We start from the raw sequence: 23,218 nt of genomic DNA, 5'->3' as shown, positions 1-23,218 counted from the left end.
CAAAGTAAAAGGGCAAATTTATCATAGAGCAGGGTCCCTCCTACCATTCTCAGGCGAGAATCATAAATTTTTACAATTGTACTTCATCAGTGATAGAAATTCTGAATTGAATGCACGTTGCGAAATTTCTCCCAACGTTGAAAGGACAATCGTTTCCAAATTGCAACATGTTTTCCACGAAAATAATAATTTGGTGCGTCTGTTCAAAACAGCCATCTATTTGATGCCTACTGATACGCATAAAATTGTTATTTCCGCTGACAAAACGCCTCCTGGACAACATGTGCGTAGATACAATGCTCCAACTATCTACGAAGTGGTAATCGTTATGGTCGGTGATCAGTTTTTACCTCGAGATATTATTCTTCATAAGCGAAACGCTCAGTTGTTAAGAATTGCTGAAACTCATCGATGCTACGATGCCCTACAATATCCTATCATTTTTTGGGATGGAGCCGATGGCTATCACTTTAATATTAAATTGATGAATCCAGCGACTAACAAAGAAATGAATAAGAAATGCAGTGCAATGCATTATTATTCCTATAAACTAATGATTCGGCAGGATGAAGAAAATTATATTTTAAAATGCCGTGAATTGTTACACCAAATTGTCGTTGATATGTATGCTAAAATTGAATCAGAACGTTTGCTATATATCCGCCTGAATCAGGCCAAGCTCCGCTCTGAACAATACATTCATTTGCGAGATGCAGTTATAAATGACGGTAATACCACAAACGTTGGAAGATTAACAATTTTACCTTCGTCATATGCTGGCAGACCCCGTCATATGCATGAATATGCTCAAGATGCTATTGCGTATGTTCGTCTCTATGGTCGTCCAGATTTATTTATTACATTTACATGTAATCAATCTTGGGACGAGATACTGCAGCTTTTACTTCAAGGACAATCGGCAGTTCATAGGCATGACATTACGGCACGTGTCTTCCGGTAAAAGTTGAAATCACTGATAAACTATATAGTAAAATTTGAAGTGTTTGGGTCAGTGCGATGCTGGATGTACTCAGTGGAATGGCAAAAACGAGGTTTGCCACACGCACATATACTAATCTGACTACATAAAAAAATTACTTCGAACGAAATTGATGATGTGATTTCCGCTGAAATACCTGATAAAAATGTCGATAAGGGGTTACATGATATTATTGTAAAAATATGATGCATGGACCTTGCGGTGCACTGAACGAAAATTCACCACGCATGGCCAAAGGAAGGTGCACAAAGCAATATCCTCGACTTTTAGTATCAAACACTATTACTGGCAATGATGGTTACCCACAATATAGAAGAAGATCTGATGAAGATGGCGGTAAAACAGCAATAATAAAGAAGCGTAACGGTACCACCATCGAAGTAGATAACCAGTGGGTTGTTCCATATTCCCCATTATTATCAAAAACATTTAATGCACACATAAACGTTGAATACTGTAACTCCGTAAAGGCAATCAAATACATATGTAAATACGTCAACAAAGGCAGTGACATGGCAGTTTTTGGCTTGCAGCCCGAAATCATAGATTTCGACGAAATCGTACAATATCAGGCTGGAAGATACATAAGCAGTAATGAAGCTGCATGGCAAATTCTTTCATTTCTGATACATGAACGTAGGCCATCTGTTGTTCACTTAGCGGTACATTTACAGAATGGTCAACGTGTTTATTTCACGGAAACCAACGTGCAACAAAGAGCCCTGAATCCACCGGATACAACATTAACAGCTTTTTTTTTCGCTTTGCAAAAATGATTCTTTTGCAAAAAAACTGCTGTATACTGAAGTGCCTTCGTATTACACGTGGAATACTAAAAATAAAGTATTTGAACGTCGAAAACAGGGTAAGTCAGTCGACGGCCAACCTACCATCTTCAAAGATACCACGATAGGAAGACTCTACATCGTTCACCCCAATCAACATGAATGCTTCTTTCTACGCCTGCTTTTGGTGAATGTACCCGGTCCGACATCCTTTGAGTATTTGAGAACTGTAAACGGTACTATACATGACACTTACCGTAGTGCTTGCCAAGCTCTGAATTTATTGGAGAATGACCAACACTGGGATAACTGTATCAATGACGCGTGCAAAACGTCAACCCCAAGTCAAATTCGTGCATTGTTTGGCATCATTTTAACAACTTGCTCTCCATCAGCTCCTACAGAGTTATGGGAAAAATATAAGTCGAAAATGTCCGAAGATATACTCCATCGAAAACAGTTAGAGACGTCAGATATGAGTTTTGATTTTACATCAGAAATTTATAACTACACTTTAGTTATTATAGAAGATGTGTGCGTACGTATGGCAAACAAACCTCTTCAGGATTTGGGAATGCCTTTACCTAACCGTATCGCTGCTGTTTCGACATGTGTAGAAATGGATCGTGAACAAAGTTACAATACGAGTGATCTATTGTCGTATGTACAAAATAACATTTCCAAGTTAACGTCGGAACAAAAAGACATTTATGATACGATAATGCATTGTGTCGATAACAACGTTGGAGAAATTTTCTTTTTGGATGCCCCAGGAGGTACTGGTAAAACGTTTGTGATAAAACTGATTCTGGCATCAATTCGATCAAAAAATGATATAGCGTTGGCAATTGCGTCGTCCGCAATAGCCGCAACATTGCTGGCTGGTGGAAGAACTGCTCATTCCGCTTTGAAATTGCCTCTGAATTTGCATTCTACAGAAACTCCCACGTGCAATATTTCCAAATCATCTGGGATGGGTAAAGTATTGCAGCAATGCAAACTTATTATTTGGGATGAGTGCACAATGGCACACAAAAAATCGCTCGAGGCTCTGGATCAATGCTTGAAAGATTTAAGAGGGAATTCGAAACCCTTTGGCAGCACATTAATATTGCTTGCGGGAGATTTCAGGCAAACATTACCTATAATACCTAGATCAACTCCTGCAGACGAAATGAATGCTTGCCTGAAAAATTCTAGTTTATGGGCACACGTAAAAATATTAAAATTAACTACAAATATTCGTGTCCGATTGCAAAACGATGACTCTGGTCAAACATTTTCAGATCAATTGCTGGCAATTGGAAACGGAAAGCTCCCAGTAGACTCAATTTCAGGACGTATACAACTACCTGCTGATTTCTGTAATTTAGTGACGTCCAAAAATGAATTGATTGAAAAAGTATTTCCGAATATTCTAAAAAATTATAAAAATAATAAATGGCTAAGTGAAAGAGCGATTCTCGCACCCAAAAATATAGACGTCCACGATATCAACGATATTGTTTTGACCAAGATTCGAGACCAGGCAGTCCTTTACAAGTCAGTCGACACAGTTTTGGAACCAAATGAAGCGGTTAATTATCCATCTGAATTTTTAAATTCCATAGATCTTTCAGGGTTTCCACCACACGTGCTACAACTAAAAATAGGCGTACCAATTACACTTTTAAGAAATATCAACCCACCAAAGCTTTGCAATGGCACGCGACTTGCCGTAAAAAAAAACAATGGAAAACGTTATAGAGGCCACAATCTTGACAGGGCCTTTTGAGGGTGAGGCTGTTTTTATTCCTCGCATTCCCATGATTCCAACGGATCTGCCTTTTCAATTTAAAAGATTGTAATTCCCAATTCGATTAACATTTGCAATTACCATTAACAAAGCTCAAGGTCAATCATTAGAAAAATGTGGTATAGATCTTAATACTGATTGTTTTTCCCATGGACAATTGTACGTTGTATGTTCGAGGGTCGGTAAACCTGACAATCTATTTATATGCAGCGACAATTGGACAGCGAAGAATGTTGTATATTCGCAAGTTTTACGCAGTTAATTTGTATTGTATCTATCTATCTATCTATCTATATAAAAATGAGTTGTGTGTATGCATGTTTGTTTGTTTGTAAAAAGAGCGTTTGCATATGACGTCATTATTAGTACATACGGCTTTGTATACGCAAAGACAATGGGAAAGCCAAGAATGTTGAATATTCGCAATTTTTACGTAGTTTGAAACACATATATAAATCTATCTATATTCACAGGTGGGACACAGGGACACACCTACAATGGCGCGTAACTAATATGGCGCGTAACGACTTACGCGCGCGGGGGGGCTTGGGGTGGAGGGCACGAAGCGCCCCACCAACAAGGTGTTGGGGTGACGCGAAGCGCCACCCCAACAGCTAGTATATCTATATATATAAAAATAAGTTGTTTGTCTGTGGGTCTGTCGAGTGACGTCATGTCATCACGTCGTCATGAAGTTAGTTGTCGTCATGTTTGTTATGACGATGACGTCATTAAAAGTATTTAAGAAAATCGTGCAAAGACAAATTTTTAATTGTAAGAAGATCGTGGACGGAAAAATGTTTAATTGTAAAATGACTGAAGAACCTACAATGGCAACAGCCGAGAAAGCTGCTCAAAGAGTCTATGCCAAAAAACTTGTGGCTGATAGAAAAATTAAGAAAAGAAATCGTGCCGAGGAATCACAAGAACAGCAAGAAAACAGGCTTGCGGCTAAAGAACGCAAAACAGCACAGTTAGATGAAAATCCACCTGGACTGCAAGAGTCAAAACATATCAAAACTGAAAATGATAGCGATGATGATTGGGTTTGGGATTTTGGCTTGGATAAGGTCATCAATGCCTACCAGATTTTAGTTAAAAAATTACAGACCGGGACACAAATTGCGACCTGGACAAAGGGAATATAAATGACTACCGGGACACTCAAAGAGAAATTACAGACTGGGATACCGGGACACAAATGACGACCGGGACACAGGGAATATAAATGATGCCCAGGACACAGGTATTTAAGAATATCGTTCAAAGACAAATTTTTAATTGTAAGAAGATCGTTGAAAGAGAAATTTCTAATTGTAAAATGACTGAAGAACCTACGATGGCACCACCCGAGGAAGATGCTCAAAACGAATGTATTCAAGCCGAAGTAGCTGAGTTGGTAAAGCGTTATGTTTCAGGTTCTAGGTCCGAGAGGCTCCAGGTTTGAAACTTGGCCTTAGCATTAATACAAAAGAAGAAAAAACTAAAAAAGGTAAAAAATACAAAAAAAAACTTAAAAAGAAAATACTAAAAAAACTAAAAAAGCTAAAAAACTAAAAAAAAAAACAAAAAAAGGTAAAAAACTAAAAACTAAAAAAGAAAAAAAACTAAAAAAACTAAAAAAAAGGTAAAAACTACAAAAAACTAAAAAGAAAAAACTAAAAACTAATAAAAAAAAAACTAAAAAAAACTAAAAACTGAAAAAGAAAAAAAAAAAACTAAAAACTGAAAAAGAAAAAAAAACTAAAAAAAGGAAAAAAACTGAAAAATAAAGGAGAAAAAGAAAACTAAAAGCCGGGACACAAGGAATATAAATGACGACCGGGACACTCAAAGAGAAATTACAGACTGGGACACTGGGACACAAATAACGACCGGGAGATATAAATGACGACCATCAACAAAGCTCAAGGGCAACCATTAGAATAATGAGGTATAGATCTGAATACGGATTGTTTTTCCCATGGACAATTTTATTTTGCATGTTCAAGAGTCGGTAAACCTGACAATCTATTTATATGCACAGACAACGGGACATCGAAGAATGTTGTATATTCGCAAGTTTTACGTAGTTAAAAACATATATATATATATATATATATATATATATATATATATATATATATATATATATATATATATATATATATATATATATATATATATATATATATATATATATATATATATATATATATATATATGTATATATATATAACAAAAAGAGAAATCTTTTCTCTTTTATCTATATTCACAGGTGGGACACAGGGACACAACTACAATGGCGCGTAACTAATATGGCACGTAATGACTTATGCGCGCGGGGGGGGCTCAAACTAGGTGTTGGATATATATATACATTCCTTCTTTAGAATCCCTTCTTTATTCTTAAACCGACAAATCGCAACTAACAAAATGAATCAAATAAAAACTCATTACCGAGTCCGAGTGCAGTATCTTGGCAATCGCTCTCGAAATCACACACAGACAAACACTTGACAAACATAATTAGAGGTGTGATTACAAATGCTACAAGTACAAGTATAATTTACAAAGGCGATTCATGACATATATATATATATATATATATATATATATATATATATATATATATATATATATATATATATATATATATATATATATATATATATATATATATATATATATGTATATATATATATACTACATGGCACGTGGCAGGCTTCTATATATGGAATCGCATTGTCCCTTGTGTTCTAACCGCAGACAGTTTGCTGTCTTTTCATATTGCACTTTTTTCATATATATATATATATATATATATATATATATATATATATATATATATATATATATATATATATATATATATATATATATATATATATATATATATATATATATATATATATATATATATATATATATATCTATATATATATACATATATATGTATATATATATATATATATATATATATATATATATATATATATATATATATATTTATATATTTGTATACATGTATATATATACCTAGCTGGGTCCCGGCGGCTTTGCTAACGGGCCCAAGCACGGCACGCGACAGGCTTCTATATATGGATTCTCATTGTCCCTTGTATTCTATTGCAGTTTTTTCAAAGATAATTGATTATTAAAGCAAGTCCAATTTCAGACAATGATATCTACTAAGCTTCAAAGTTTTGGTTTTCTTTTTTAAGGTTTTTAAATTCTTGTAATCCCTTGTTTTAGTTCTTTTTAGTTTTTTTTAGTCGTTTACCATTTTTAGTCATTTTTTATAGTTTTTTCTTCTTTTTTTTTTGTTTTTCTTCTTTTTTTTTTCCGGAACGTGCCCCAGCAACACTTGTGCATGGTGCTAATTTGTAACTGCGTAAAACTTGCGGATACACAACTGGTAATTCCTCTGATGCACTCTGGTAATTCCTCGGCACGCATTCTTTTTTTACTTTCTCTTTCAGCCACAAGCAGGTTTCGCGCTGCTCTTGTAATATATCGACACGTTTTCTTTTGATAATTTCTCTCTGAGCCGCAAGCCTAACCCCCCCCCCCCCTAAAGCAACACGTATGCAAGGTACTAATTTTAAACAGCGTGAAACTTGCGAATATACAACATTCTTCGCAGTCCCATTGTCTGAGCATATAAATAGATCGTCGGGTTTACCGACTCTAGAACATGCAACATATATTTGTCCATGGGAAACACAATCCGTATTAACCTATACCGTATTAATCTATACCGCATTTTTCTAATGATTGCCATTTAGCTTTGTTGATGGTGATTGCAAATGCTAATCGAATTGGGAATTGCAATCTTTTAAATTGTAAAGGCAGATCTATTAGAATCATGGGAATGCGAAGAATAAGTACAGCCTCACCCTCAGAAGGCCCTGTCAAGATTGTTGCCTCTATTACGTTTTCCATTGTTTTTTTCTTTTAAGGCAAGTCCCGTGCCGTTACAAAGCTTTGATGGGTTAATATTTCGCAACAGTATTATTGGTACGCCTGGAGATCCATGGAATTCAGAAATTCTGATGGATAGTTAACCGCTTCATTTGATTCCAGAACTGTGTCGACTGACTTGTAAATGACTGCCTGGTCTCGAATCTTGGTCAGAATAATATTGTTGATTTCGTGGACGTCTTTGTTCTTGGCTGTCAGAATCGCTCATTCACTTAGCCATTTATGATTTTTATAATTGGTTAAAACATTCGGAAATACCTTTTCAACCAAATCATTTTTGATGTTACTGAATAACAGAATTTTATTTTCATTAATAGTACCTCAATTTTTCTAATTTTTCCTCTCCCTTCAGTCCCTCAGATGGTCGAATCAGGGAAAATCACTTTATCAAGTCAATTTGTGCAGTTCCCTGACACACCTACCAATTTTCATCGTCCTAGCACGTCCAGAAGCACCAAACTCGCCAAAGCACTGAATCCCACCCCCTAACTCCCCCAAAGAGACCGGATCCAGTCCGATTACGTCAATCACGAATCTACGACATTTATAAGCGTTTTCCAAGATTTCCAGTTTCCCCCTCCAACTCCCCCAATGTCAACAGATCTGGCCGGGATTTGAAATAAGAGCTCTGAGACATGAGTTCTTTCTAAATATAAAATTTCATTCAGATCCGGTCACCCGTTCTTAAGTTAAAAATACATCAATTTTTATAATTTTTTCAAATTAACAACCTGCACCTCCCCCAAAGAGAACGGATCCTTTCCAATTATGTCAATCACGTGTCTATAACTTGTACTTATTCTTTCTATCAAGTTTCATCCCGATCTCTCCACTCTAAGCGTTTTCCAAGATATCCGGTTTCCCCCTCCAGCTCCCCCCAATGTCACCAGATCTGGTCGGGATTTAAAATGAGAGTTCTAAAGCACAAGATCCTTCTAAAGATCAAATTTCATTAAGATCTGGTCACCCGTTCGTAAGTTACAAATACCTCATTTTTTCTAATTTTTCCGAATTACCCCCCCCCCCCCAAAAAAAAAAGAAGAAAAAACTCCACCAAAGAGATCGGATTCGGTCCAGTTATTTCTGTCACATATATTGGACTTGTGCTTGTTCTTTCCACCCAGTTTCATCCTGATTTCTCCGCTTTAAGCATTTTCCAAGATTTCCGGTCCCCCTCCCCAATGACACTGGATCCGGTCGGGGTTTAAAATAAGAGATCTGAGTTATGAGGTCCTTTTAAATATGAGATTTCATAAAGATCCGATCATTTCTTCGTAAGTTAAAAATACTACATTTTTTTTTTAATGTTTTAGAATTTACCCTCCCCCCCCAACTTCTCCAAAAAGAGCAGATCCGTTCCGGTTATTTCAATCACGTATCTAGGACTTCGGCTTATTTTTCCCACCAAGTTTCATCCCGATCCCTCCACTCTAAGCGTTTTCCAAAATTTTAGGTTGCCCTCCCTGACTCTCCCAAATGTCACCGGATTCGGTCGGCATTTAAAATAAGAGCTCTGAGAAACGACTTCTTTCCAAACATCAAATTTCATTAAGATCTGATTACCCCTTCGTAACTTAAAAATGCATCATTTTTTTAATTTTTCAGAATTAACCCCCCCCCCCCCCAATCTCTCCCAAAGAGAGTGGATCCGTTTCGGCTATGCCAATCACGTACCTAGGACTTGTGATTATTTTTCCCACCAAGTTTCATCCTGACCCTCGCCTCTAAGTGTTTTCCAAGATTTTAAGCTCCCTCCCCCCCCCCCAAACTCCTTCCAATGTCATCGGATACTGTCGTGATTTAAAATAAGAGCTCTGAGACACGGTACCCTTCGAAACATCAAATTTCAATAAGATTCGATCACTCCTTCATAAGTTAAAAATGCCTCATTTTTTACTTTTCAGGATTAACCCTTCCCCTCCAACTCCCCCAAAGAGAGCAGATCCTTTCCGGTTATGTCTATTACCTATCTAGGACTTGTGCATATTTTTCCACCAAGTTTCATCCCGATCCCTCCACTCTAAGCGTTTTCCAAGATTTTAGGTTTCCCATCCTAACTCCTCCAATGTCACCTGATCCGGTCGGGATTTAAAACAAGAGCTCTGAGATACGATATCCTTCCCAACTTCAAATTTCATTAAGATCCGATCACCCGTTCGTAAGTTAAAAATACCTCCTTTTTCTTATGTTTCCGATTTAACCATCCCCTCGCTCCCCTCCCCGGATGGTCGAATCGGATAAATGACACTTTGTAATTTAATCTGGTCTGGTTCCTGATACGCCTGCCAAATTTCATCGTCCTAGCTTACCTGGAAATGCCTTAAGTAGCAAAACCGGGACAGAAAGACCGACAGAATTTGCGATCGCTATATGTCACTTGGTTAATTCCAAGTGCCATAAAAATGATCATACGACAATATTAATCAAACAACCGACAAGGTATCTCTGTCTAAATGTTCATTTTCCTTTACCGTCTTTTGAGTAATTAATCTGTAAATTATTTAATTTTGAATTGAAATTCGCTTTAAATGTTAAAAATAACACCATAAATAAAATAATTAATTTTTCACTTCTTTAACTCTTTCACAAGGTGAAGTTCAATCTTGAATAAAAAATTACCTCGTCACAAGTGAAACTTGTTTCATTATCCCACTTCTGACACCATTTTGGTGCCGCCTAATTTCTCCCTATTCTAATAAAGTATCCAAATGCAAAAAAGTCCCTTGTTTATTCTTAAACCGACAAATTGCAACTAACAAAATGAATCAAATAAAACTTCATTACAGTCTAAGTTCAGTATCTCAGCACTCGCTTACGCAATGAGTTCAGTATCTCGGCACTCGCTTACGCAATCACACACAGACAAATATATATATATATATATATATATATATATATATATATATATATATATATATATATATATATATATATATATATATATATATATATATATATATATATATATATATGTATATATATATATATATATATATATATATATATATATATATATATATATATATATATATATTATATATATATATATATATATATGTATATATATATATATATATATATATATATATATATATATATATATATATATATATATATATATATATATATATATATTTGTCTGTGTGTGATTGCGAAAGCGAGTGCCGAGATACTGAACTCAGACTGTAATGAACTTTTATTTGATTCATTTTGTTAGTTGCAATTTGTCGGTTTAAGAGTAAAGAAGGGATTTTTTTGCATTTGGATACTTGATTAGAATAGGGAAAATTAGGCGGCACCAAATTGGTGTCAGAAGTGGGATACTGAAACAAGTTGCACTTGTGCGAGGTAATTTTTTATTCAAGATTCAACTTCACCGTGTGAAAGTGTTAAAGAAGTGAAAAATTAATTATTCTGTTTATGGTGTTATTTTTAATACTTAAAGCGAATTTCTATTAAAATTTAATTAATTTGCAGATTAATTACTTAAAAGACGGTAAATGAAAATGAACATTTAGACAGAGATACCTTGTCGGTTGTTTGATTAATATTGTCGTATGATCATTTTTATGGCACTTGGAATTAACCAAGTGACATATAGCGATCGCAAATTCTGTCGGTCTGTCTGTCCCGGTTTTGCTACTTAAGGCATTTCCAGGTAAGCTAGGACGATGAAATTTGGCAGACGTATCAAGAACTAGACCAGATTAAATTAGAAATTGTTGTTTTCCAAATTCGACCATCTGGGGGGGGGGGTAAATCGGAAAAATAAGAAAAAAGGAGGTATTTTTAACTTACGAACGGGTGATCGGGTCTTAATGAAATTTGAAGTTGAGAAGTATATCGTATCTCAGAGCTCTTATTTTAAATCCCGACCGGATCAGGTGACATTGGGGGAGTTGGGACGGGGAAACCTAAAATCTTGGAAAACGCTCAGAGTGGAGGGATCGGGATGAAACTTGGTGGGAAAAATATGCTCAAGTCCTAGATACGTGATTGACATAATCGGAACGTATCCGCTCTCTTTGGGGGAGTTGGGGGGGGGGGGGGTTAATCCTGAAAAATAAAAAAATTAGGTGTTTTTAACTTATGAAGGAGTGATCGGATCTTATTGAAATTTGATGTTTCGAAGGATATCGTGTCTCAGAGCTCTTATTTTAAATTACGACCGTATCCGGTGACATTGGAAGGATTTTGGGGGGGGAGGGAGCCTAAAATCTTGGAAAACACTTAGAGCCGAGGGGTCAGGATGAAACTTGATGGGAAAAATAATCACAAGTCCTAGGTACGTGATTGACATAGCCGGAACGGATCCACTCTCTTTGGGATAGTTTGAGGGGGTGATTAATTCTGAAAATTTTTTAAAAATGAAGTATTTTTAAGTTACGAAGGGGTAATCAGATCTTAATGATCTTAATTTGATGTTTGGAAGGAAATCGTGTCTCAAAGCTCTTATTTTAAATGCCGATCGGATCCGGTGACATTGGGGGGAATTGGGGAAGGCAATATAAAATTTTGGAAAACACTTAAAGTGGAGGGATCGGGATGAAACCTGGTGGGAAAAATAAGCAGAAGTCCTAGATACGTGATTGAAATAACCGGAACAGATCCGCTCTCTTTGGGGGAGTTGGTGGGAGGGGGTAAAGTCTAAATCATTAAAAAAATGTGGTATTTTAACTTGGGAAGAAATGTTTTATTTTTTAGGTCAACCTCAGGAGCTATAAAATTGAGTAAAAAAAATACTGTTTGTGCAGGATTAAAAATTGTTGAAAAAGATTCTCGAACAAACAAATAGAAGCCCATGCTACGGAATCTTATAGAAAAAAAACTGAAAAGATATACGATATTTTTTTTCCATGAAAGACTATGTCAGTAAAAAACGAACAGAAATTAATTTAAAAATTTTCTCCACAAGACAAGTTTTTCAAAGAAAAGTAAAGAGCTCGATTAAGCCAAGAATGAGCAAAAATAAAGTCAAACAATCTTCCAAGCGTAAAACTACCACAAATCTCTATCAATAAATAAATGAAACTCAAAACAAAAAGAAACTACAATAAATAGTTAAGTTAAACTAAAAACGAGCAAAAGTACAAATGAGTAGGGCTGATAACCCCAATGCCTTCTCAAGACCAAAACACAATTTGCGCTTTACCGAAAACGAAACACGCTTGAAATGTTTTCACCTTTCTTACTTTCAAACAGTTCGTGGTAACGAACTTTAGTAAGGAGCGACCCGGCTCAATAGTAACCAAAACTCTAAAAAATGGAATTTTGATACCAATAGCTACATCAAAAGAATCGCATTTTAATGTTGGTTTTAAATATATAAGTTTCATCAAGTTTAGTCTTACCCATCAAAAGTAACGAGCCTGAGAAAATTTGCGTTATTTTAGAAAATAGGGGGAAACGCCCCCTAAAAGTCAAAGAATCTTATCGAAAATCACACCATCAGATTCAGCGTATCAGAGAACCCAACTGTAGAAGTTTCGAGCTCCTATCTACAAATATGTGGAATTTTGCATTTTTTGCCAGAAGGCAGATCACGGATGCGTGTTTATTTGTTTTTTTGTTTTTTTGTTTTTTTTGTTTTTTTTCCCCAGGGGTGATCGTATCGACCCAGTTGTCCTAGAATGTTGCAAGAGGGCTCATTCTAACGGAAATGAAAAGTTCTAGTGCCCTTTTTAAGTGACCAAAAAATTGGAGGGCACCTAGGCCCCCTCCCACGCTAATTATTTTCCCAAAGTCAACGGATCAAAATTCTGAGATAGCCATTTTATTCGACGTAGTCGAAGAATCTTATAACTATGTCTTTAGGGACGACTTACTCCCCCACAGTCCCCGTGGGAGGGGCAACAAGTTACAAACTTTGACCTGTGCTTACATATAGTAATGGTTATTGGGAAGTATACAGGCGTTTTCAGGAGGATTTTTTTGGTTTGGGGGAGGGGTTGAGAAGAGGGGGATATGCTGGGGGAACTTTCCTTCGAGAATTTGTAATGGGAGAAGAAAATTTCCATGAAGGGAGAGCAAGATTTACTAGCATTATTTAAAAAAAAAAACAATTAAAAAATAAAAGTGAAAAACTTTTTCAGCTGGAAGTAAGGAACAGCAATAAAACTTAAAACAAACAGAAATTATTACCCATATGAGGGGCTCACCTCCTTCTAACACCTCGCTCTTTACGCTAAAGTATTTTCGGTAATTTCAACTACTTATTCTACGGCTTTTGTGATTCAGGGTGTCATTCTTAATGAATTGGGATAAAATTTAAGCTTTAGTGTAAAGAGCGAGGTACTGACGATGGGGCGAATCCCCTCATTTATGTAATAAAAACATGAGAATACAAAAGTTCTTTACGTAAGCTAATTTATAAGTTACGTAAATCTTTTACCAATAAAAAGATTAATTAAATTTAATTAGAATTAAAAGTTCTAGTTGCCTTTTTAATTAACCAAAAAATCGGGGGGCAACTAGGCTTCGTCCCCCGCTCTTTTTTTCTCAAAATCATTCGATCAAAGTTATGAGAAAGCCATTGAGCCAAAAAAAAAAATGCAAATTTCGTTTTGATTATTCCTCTGCGGAGAGCCAAAATCAAAACATGCATTGATTCAAAAACGTTCAGAAATTAAATAAAAAAAAACAAGTTTTTTCAACTGAAAGTAAGGAGTGACATCAAAAATTAAAACGCACAGAAATTACTTCGTATATGATTCGTATATTACTTCGTTGATGAGGAAGCAGCCTCTTTCATATACGAAGTAATTTCTGTGCGTTTTAATTTTTGATGTCACTCCTTACTTTCAGTTGAAAAAACTTGTTTTTTTTTATTTATCATAAATAAAAAATGATCAAAATCTTAACGAAAAAATGTCAGTATATCTCAATGTAACTGACAATCCATGGTAATTTTTTTTTTCATGGTCAGGTCAGGTTTCCATTCCATGGCCAATTCCTTCGTCAAGTTTTACTTTTAGACTATATAAACATTGCATCTTTGGTTTCCGTTTATGGTGCAATTATACCCATTACTTGCATTTTGGTTAATTCTTTGATTGAAAATAAACCAAAATAAACTAATCTTCTTATAATGTTAATAGTTAATTTCTTCTTCTGTAGTAATGAGAGTCAACTCTGTTCACATTTTTGGAGACGAGAAGTCAAGATTAGAAATTGTTGAAAAAGTTCCCCAGCATGCAAATGGGTTTTATGGCTATGGATTCTTGTAGGAAAAAAAAACTGAAAAGATATAAAAATATAATTTTATCCATAAAAAAAGACAGAAATAAAGATTCCCTCTTTTGACTTTCTCCTAAAAACTCTAGAAGCTCTTTATAATTTTCCTTCTTTCATTTTTTTTTACTCTGAAGGTATTTACGACAACTAGAGTGTGTCAAAAATAAAATGAAGAGCAAAAACACACGTGGTTAGAAAATATGCGACACCGAGCAAGTGAGCTCGTCAAAAATGAAGATCAAAAATACACACGCGGTTAGAAGAACAGCGGTAGCGTATCAAAAATAAAAATGAAGATTAAAGACACGCGCGGTTAGACGACATACGACACCGTGCATGTGAACAAGTCAAAAATGACACGACGTTAGGAGACATGTGACACTAAACATGTGAGCGAGTCAATGAAAATCAACCTGGACAGCAAAAATCAAAACCTGTCAAAATTGATAATGATAGCGATCATGATTGGGTTTGGGATTTTCACATGCAGAAGCACATCAATGCTTACCATACCTTTGTTAAAAAAACAAAGGTTCGGCGATATGTATTTTGTAATGACGAAAGACAAGCCGAGGTAAAACGAACCAAAAAATGGAAAATGATAGCGATGATTATTATGTTTTGGATTTTGACATGGATAAGGTACGGTCATCAATGCCTACTATGCCTTTGAAAATCAAAAACCTGAACTTGATAAATCTTTAGAAGAAAAAGAAGTTTTTGCCCCACCAACTGGACAATTAAAAGAAACAAAGGTTCGGTGATATGTCTTTTATAATGACAAAAGATAAGCCGAGGGAAAAGAAGAAGCTTTTGTCTCACCACCTGAACGGCTAAAAGAAACACAGGTTCGGCAATAAGTCTTTCTCGATTAAAAAAAAGAGGTTTTTGTCCCCCCACCTGAATAATTAAAAGATACAAATTTTCGGCGATATGTCTTTCATAATGACAAAAGACAAGCAAAAGCAAAAGTTAAAGATCCAATGAAAAACGTAATTTTTGCAAAGGCACTACTTCTAATTAAGGTCCATTTGGACATCATGATATGCCACCGGCAAAACCTTTATATATATATATATATATATATATATATATATATATATATATATATATATATATATATATATATATATATATATATATATATATATATATCTATATATATATATATATAAGGCATATATATAAGGCATAGGCCTACTATGCCTTTGAAAATCAAAAACCTGAACTTGATAAACCATTGTTTTTTTTTACGGCAAGTCGAGTGCCATTGCAAAGCTTTGGTGGGTTTATATTTCTTAAAAGTATTACTGGTACGCCTATTTTTAGTTGTAGCACGTGTGGTGGAAACCCTGAAAGATCTATGGAATTTAAAAATTCAGATGGATAATTAACCGCTTCATTTGGTTCCAAAACTGTGTCGACTGACTTGTAAAGGACTGCCTGGTCTCGAATCTTGGTCAAAACAATATTGTTGATCTCGTGGACGTCTATATTTTTGGGTGCGAGAATCGCTCTTTCACTTAGCCATTTATTATTTTTATAATTTTTTAGAATATTCGGAAATACTTTTTCAATCAATTCATTTTTGGACGTCACTAAATTACAGAAATCAGCAGGTAGTTGTATACGTCCTGAAATTGAGTCTACTGGGAGCTTTCCGTTTCCAATTGCCAGCAATTGATCTGAAAATGTTTGACCAGAGTCATCGTTTTGCAATCGGACACGCATATTTGTAGTTAATTTTAATATTTTTACGTGTGCCCATAAATTATAATTTTTCAGGCAAGCATTCATTTCGTCTGCAGGAGTTGATCTAGGTATTATAGGTAATGTTTGCCTGAAATCTCCCGCAAGCAATATTAATGTGCTGCCAAAGGGTTTCGACTTCCCTCTCAAATCTTTCAAGCATTGATCCAGAGCCTCGAGCGATTTTTTGTGTGCCATTGTGCACTCATCCCAAATAATAAGTTTGTATTGCTGCAATACTTTACCCATCCCAGATGATTTGGAAATATTGCACGTGGGAGTTTCTGTAGAATGCAAATTCAGAGGCAATTTCAAAGCGGAATGAGCAGTTCTTCCACCAGGCAGCAATGTTGCGGCTATTCCGGACGACGCAATTGCCAACGCTATATCATTTTTTGATCGAATTGATGCCAGAATCAGTTTTATCACAAATGTTTTACCAGTACCTCCTGGCGCATCCAAAAAGAAAATTTCTCCAACGTTGTTATCGACACAATGCATTATCGTATCATAAATGTCTTTTTGTTCCGACGTTACCTTGGAAATGTTATTTTGTACATACGACAATAGATCACTCGTACTGTAACTTTGTTCACGATCCAATTCTACGCAAGTCGAAACAGCAGCGGTAGGATTAGGTGAAGGCATTCCCAAATCCTGAAGAGGTTTGTTTGCCATACGTACGCACAAATCTTCTATAATAACTAAAGTGTAGTTATAAATTTCTGATGTAAATTCAAAAGTCATATCTGACGTCTCTAACTGTTTTCGATGGAGTATATCTTCGGACATTTTTGACTTATATTTTTCCCATAACACTGTAGGAGCTGATGGAGAGCAAGTTGTTAAAATGATGCCAAACAATGCACGAATTTGACTTGGGGTTGACGTTTCGCACGCGTCATTGATGCAGTTATCCCAGTGTTGGTCATTCTCCAATAAATTCAGAGCTTGGCATGCACTACGGTAAGTGTCATGTATAGTACCGTTTACAGTTCTCAAATACTCAAAGGATGTCGGACCGGGTACATTCACCAAAAGAAGGCGTAGAAAGAAGCATTCATGTTGATTGGGGTGAACGGTGTAGAGTCTTCCTATCGTGGTATCTTTGAAGATGGTAGGTTGGCCGTCGACTGACTTACCCTGTTTTCGACGTTCAAATACTTTATTTTTAGTATTCCACGTGTAATACGAAGGCACTTCAGTATACAGCAGTTTTTTTGCAAAAGAATCATTTTTGCAAAGCGAAAAAAAAGCTGTTAATGTTGTATCCGGTGGATTCAGGACTCTTTGTTGCACGTTGGTTTCCGTGAAATAAACACGTTGACCATTCTGTAAATGTACCGCTAAGTGAACAACAGCTGGACTACGTTCATGTATCGGAAATGAAAGAATTCGCCAAACAGCTTCATTACTGCTTATGTATCTTCCAGCCTGATATTGTACGATTTCGTCGAAATCTTTGATTTCGGGCTGCAAGCCAAAAACTGCCATGTCACTGCCTTTGTTGACGTATTTACATATGTATTTGATTGCCTTTACGGAGTTACAGTATTCAACGTTTATGTGTGCATTAAATGTTTTTGATAATAATGGGGAATATGGAACAACCCACTGGTTATCTACTTCGATGGTGGTACCGTTACGCTTCTTTACTATTGCTGTTTTACCGCCATCTTCAGTAGATCTTCTTCTATATTGTGGGTAACCATCATTGCCAGTAATTGTGTTTGATACTAAAAGTCGAGGATATTGCTTTGTGCACCTTCCTTTGGCCATGCATGGTGAATTTTCGTTCAGTGCACCGCAAGGTCCATGTATCATATTTTTTACAATAATATCATGTAACCCCTTATCGACATTTTTATCAGGTATTTCAGCGGAAATCACATCATCAATTTCGTTCGAAGTAATTTTTTTATGTAGCCAGATTAGTATATGTGCGTGTGGCAAACCTCATTTTTGCCATTCCACTGAGTACATCCAGCATCGCACTGACCCAAACACTGCAAGTTTTACTATGTAGTTTATCAGTGATTTCAACTTTTGCCGGAAGACACGGGCCGTAATGTCATGCCTATGAACCGCCGATTGTCCTTGAAGTAAAAGCTGCAGTATCTCGTCCCAAGATTGATTACATGTAAATGTAATAAATAAATCTGGACGACCATAGAGACGAACATACGCAATAGCATCTTGAGCTTATTCATGCATATGACGGGGACTGCCAGCATATGACGAAGGTAAAATTGTTAATCTTCCAACGTTTGTGGTATTACCGTCATTTATAACTGCATCTCGCAAATGAATGTATTGTTCAGAGCGGAGCTTGGTCTGATTCAGGCGGATATATAGCAAACGTTCTGATTCAATTTTAGCATACATATCAACGACAAATTGGTGAAACAATTCACGGCATTTTAAAATATAATTTTCTTCATCCTGCCGAATCATTAGTCTATAGGAATAATAATGCATTGCACTGCATTTCTTATTCATTTCTTTGTTAGTGGCTGGATTCATCAATTTAATATTAAAGTGATAGCCGTCGGCTCCATCCCAAAAAATGATAGGATATTGTAGGGCATCGTAGCATCGATGAGTTTCAGCAATTCTTAACAACTGAGCGTTTCGCTTATGAAGAATAATATCTCGAGGTAAAAACTGATCACCGACCATAACGATTGCCACATCGTCGATAGTTGGAGCATTGTATCTACGCACATGTTGGCCAGGAGGCGTTTTGTCAGCGGAAATAACAATTTTATGCGTATCAGTAGGCATCAAATCGATGGCTGTTTTGAACAGACGCACTAAATTATTATTTTCGTGGAAAAGATGTTGCAATTGGGAAACGATTGTCCTTTCAACATTGGGAGAAATTTCGCAACGTGCATTCAATTCAGAATTTCTATCACTGATGAAGTACAATTGTAAAAATTTATGATTCTCGCCTGAGAATGGTAGAAGGAACCCTGCTCTATGATAAATTTGCCCTTTTACTTTGAAAGTAGACATAAATTGATCTGGATTTTCGATTTGGGCTCCAAACGACGTCATTTGGAAACATGAGTTGTATTTTCTGATTTGTGACAAAAAACGCTTAGATTCTGACGTAGTTCCAGTAAGGAAAGTCTTCAATGGCTCTGGTGGTGCAGCCAATAGAGGAAGTTTAACTTTTCCTGAGGCGCAACACATTCCCATTGTTTCACCATTGAATTTCAAGGCCTTGCAATAGGGACAAATTTTAGACATTGTCCCGATTTGAACACATCTACTCAAGCTATAATCAACGACTGGGTTGTACCTGAATGCCAGGCGATAACTTTCAGGTTGCTCTGATTCCTCGGCATGCTTTCTTTTCTTACTTTCTCTATCAGCAGCAAGCCTGATTTCTTGCTGTTCTTGTGATTCCTCGGCACGCTTTCTTTTCTTACTTTCTCTATCAGCAACAAGCCTGATTTCTTGCTGTTCTTGTAATTCCTCGGCACGCCTTCTTTTTTCACTTTCTCTTTTAGCAGCAAGTCTGCTTCCGCGTTGCTCTGGTAGTTCCTCGGCACGCTTTCTGTTCTTTCTTTCTCTATCAGCCTCAAGCCTGTTTCCTTGCTGTTCTTTTGATTCCTCGGCACGCTTTCTGTTCTTTCTTTCTCTATCAGCCTCAAGCCTGTTTCCTTGCTGTTCTTTTGATTCCTCGGCACGCTTTCTGTTCTTTCTTTCTCTATCAGCCTCAAGCCTGTTTCCTTGCTGTTCTTTTGATTCCTCGGCACGCTTTCTTTTCTGACTTTCTCTATCAGCAGCAAGTTTTTTGGCAAAGACTCTTTGAGCATCTTCATCGGCTTTTGCCATTGTAAGTTCATCAGTCATTTTAAACTTAAACATTAACAGATTTCTACGTGAACATATGTCTTAAATATCTTGAATGACGTCACCGTCGTAGCAAAAATGACGACAACTAACTTGATGACGTCAGTCAACACAGAAAAATGACGTCACCTGACAGACAGACAGACACACAGACAGACAACTTATTTTTATATATATATATATATATATATATATATATATATATATATATATATATATATATATATATATATATATATATATATATATATATATATATAAATATATATATATATATTTATATCTATATATATAAAAATAAGTTGTCTGTCTGTGGATCTGTGGATCAGGTGACGTCATGTTTCTGTGTTCGGCTGACGTCATGAAATTAGTTGTCAGGTGACGTCATGTTTCTGTGTCGGCTGACGTCATGAAATTAGTTGTCGTCATTTTTGCTTTGACGGTGACGTCATTCAAGTTATATAAGACATATGTTCACGTAGAAATCTATTAATGTTTAAGTTTACAATGACTGATGAAGATGCTCAAAGAGTCTATGCCAAAAAACTTGCTGCTGATAGTTCCTCGGCACGCTTTCTTTTCTGACTTTCTCTATCAGCAGCAAGTAATTTCATGACTTAATTTCAGAACTTAATTTCTGTGTTGACTGACGTCATTAAATTAGTTGTCGTCATTTTTGTTATGACGATGCTTAGTATATTGTAAAACACATTGATTTGGTTAATAATATACCATTTAAAACACCAAAATGAACATGCTGGAGTAGTCACTCGGTGAGAGAGGGTGTCAAAACGGAGAATGAAGGTCCCAGGTTCAAATCCTGGTTAGGCTAAAAAAGGTAAAAATCTAAAAACTAAAAAAAAAAACTGAAAAAACTAAAAAAGGCAAAAACTACAAAAAAAAACTAATAACTAATAAAAAAAAAAATTAAGAATAAAAATAAAAAAAATAAAAAAGATAAAACTAAAAAAAAAAGTAAAAGAAAAACGAAAAAAAAAACTAAAAAAGCTAAAAAAAAGGTAAAAACCAATAAAAAACTGAAAAGAAAAAAGGAATAAAACTAAAAAAAATTTCATCTAAAAAACTAAAAAAAACTAAAAAAGATAAAAACTAAAAGAACTAAAAAGAAAAAAAACTAAAAAAAGGAAAAAAACTGAAAAATAAAGGAGAAAAAGAAAACTAAAAAAATATAAATAAAAATAAAAAAACTAAAAAGATAAAAACTTCAAAAAAAACTAAAAAGAAAAAAGAAAAAAACTAAAAAACCTAAAAAAAGGTCAAAACCAATAAAAAAAACTAAAAGGAAAAAACGGAAAAAATTAAAAATTTATTTCATCATATACCAATTCAAAAACGAATGTATACCGGGATGACGACCGGGACACAGGGAATATAAATGACACAACTACAACGGGGACGCCGGGGGGCAGGGGGATATAAATGACGACCGGGACACCGGGACACAAGGAATATAAATGACGCCCGGGACACTCAAAGAGAAATCAGAGACTGGGACACCGGGACACAAATGACGACCGGGACACAGGGAATATAAATGACGACCGGGACACATGGACATAACTACAAAGGGGACGCCGGGGTGCACACGGGGATATATAAATGACGATGGCGACTCAGGGAATGGTCGATTAGCAATCACCATCAACAAAGCTCAAGGGCAATCATTAGAATCATGAGGTATAGATCTGAATACGGATTGTTTTCCCATTGACCATTATATGTTGCATGTTCAAGAGTCGGTAAACCTGACAATCTATTTATATGCACAAACAATGGGACAGCAAAGAATGTTGTATATTCGCAAGTTTTACGTAGTTAAAAACATATATATATATATATATATATATATATATATATATATATATATATATATATATATATATATATATATATATATATATATATATATATATGTCTATCTATATTCACAGGTGGGACATAGGGACACAACTACAATGGCGCGTAACTAATATGGCGCGTAACGACTTACGCGCGCGGGGGGGCTTGGGGGGGGCGAAGCGCCCCCACCTACTAGCTGTTGGGGTGGCGCGAAGCGCCACCCCAACAGCTAGTATATATATATATATATATATATATATATATATATATATATATATATATATATATATATCTTCTATATATATAAAAATAAGTTGTCTGTGTGTGGATCTGTGGATCAGGTGACGTCATGTTTGTTCGCATATGACGTCTGAATTATTTCACACTAATACAAAAGAAGAAAAAAACTAAAAAAGGTAAAAACTACAAAAAAACTAAAAAGAAAAAAAAACTAAAAAAGCTAAAAAACTAAAAAAAACTAAAAAAAGGTAAAAATCTAATAACTAAAAAAAAACTGAAAAAAATAAAAAAAGGCAAAAACTACAAAAAAAATAAAAACTAGTAAAAAAACTAAAAAAAGCTAAAAAACTAAAAAAACTAAAAAAAAACTAAAAAAAGGTAAAAAACTAAAAAAAAACTAAAAACTAAAAAAGAAAAAAACTAAAAAAAAGGAAAAAACTGAAAAATAAAAGAGAAAAAGAAAACTAAAAAAATATGAATAAATATATATAAAAATAAGTTGTTTGTGGGTTATGTCTGTCTGTCTGTCTGTCGAGTGACGTCGTGTTTGTCCGCATATGACGTCTGAATTATTTCACACTAATACAAAAGAAGAAAAAAAAACTAAAAAAGGTAAAAACTACAAAAAAAACTAAAAAGAAAAAAAAAACTAAAAAAGCTAAAAAACTAAAAAAAACTAAAAAAAGGTAAAAAAACTAAAAACTAAAAAAAACTGAAAAAACTAAAAAA

This window comes from Artemia franciscana, unplaced genomic scaffold, assembly GCF_032884065.1.
Source record: "Artemia franciscana unplaced genomic scaffold, ASM3288406v1 PGA_scaffold_34, whole genome shotgun sequence".
Lineage (NCBI taxonomy): Eukaryota > Metazoa > Arthropoda > Branchiopoda > Anostraca > Artemiidae > Artemia > Artemia franciscana.
This window is presented reverse-complemented; position numbering follows the sequence as displayed.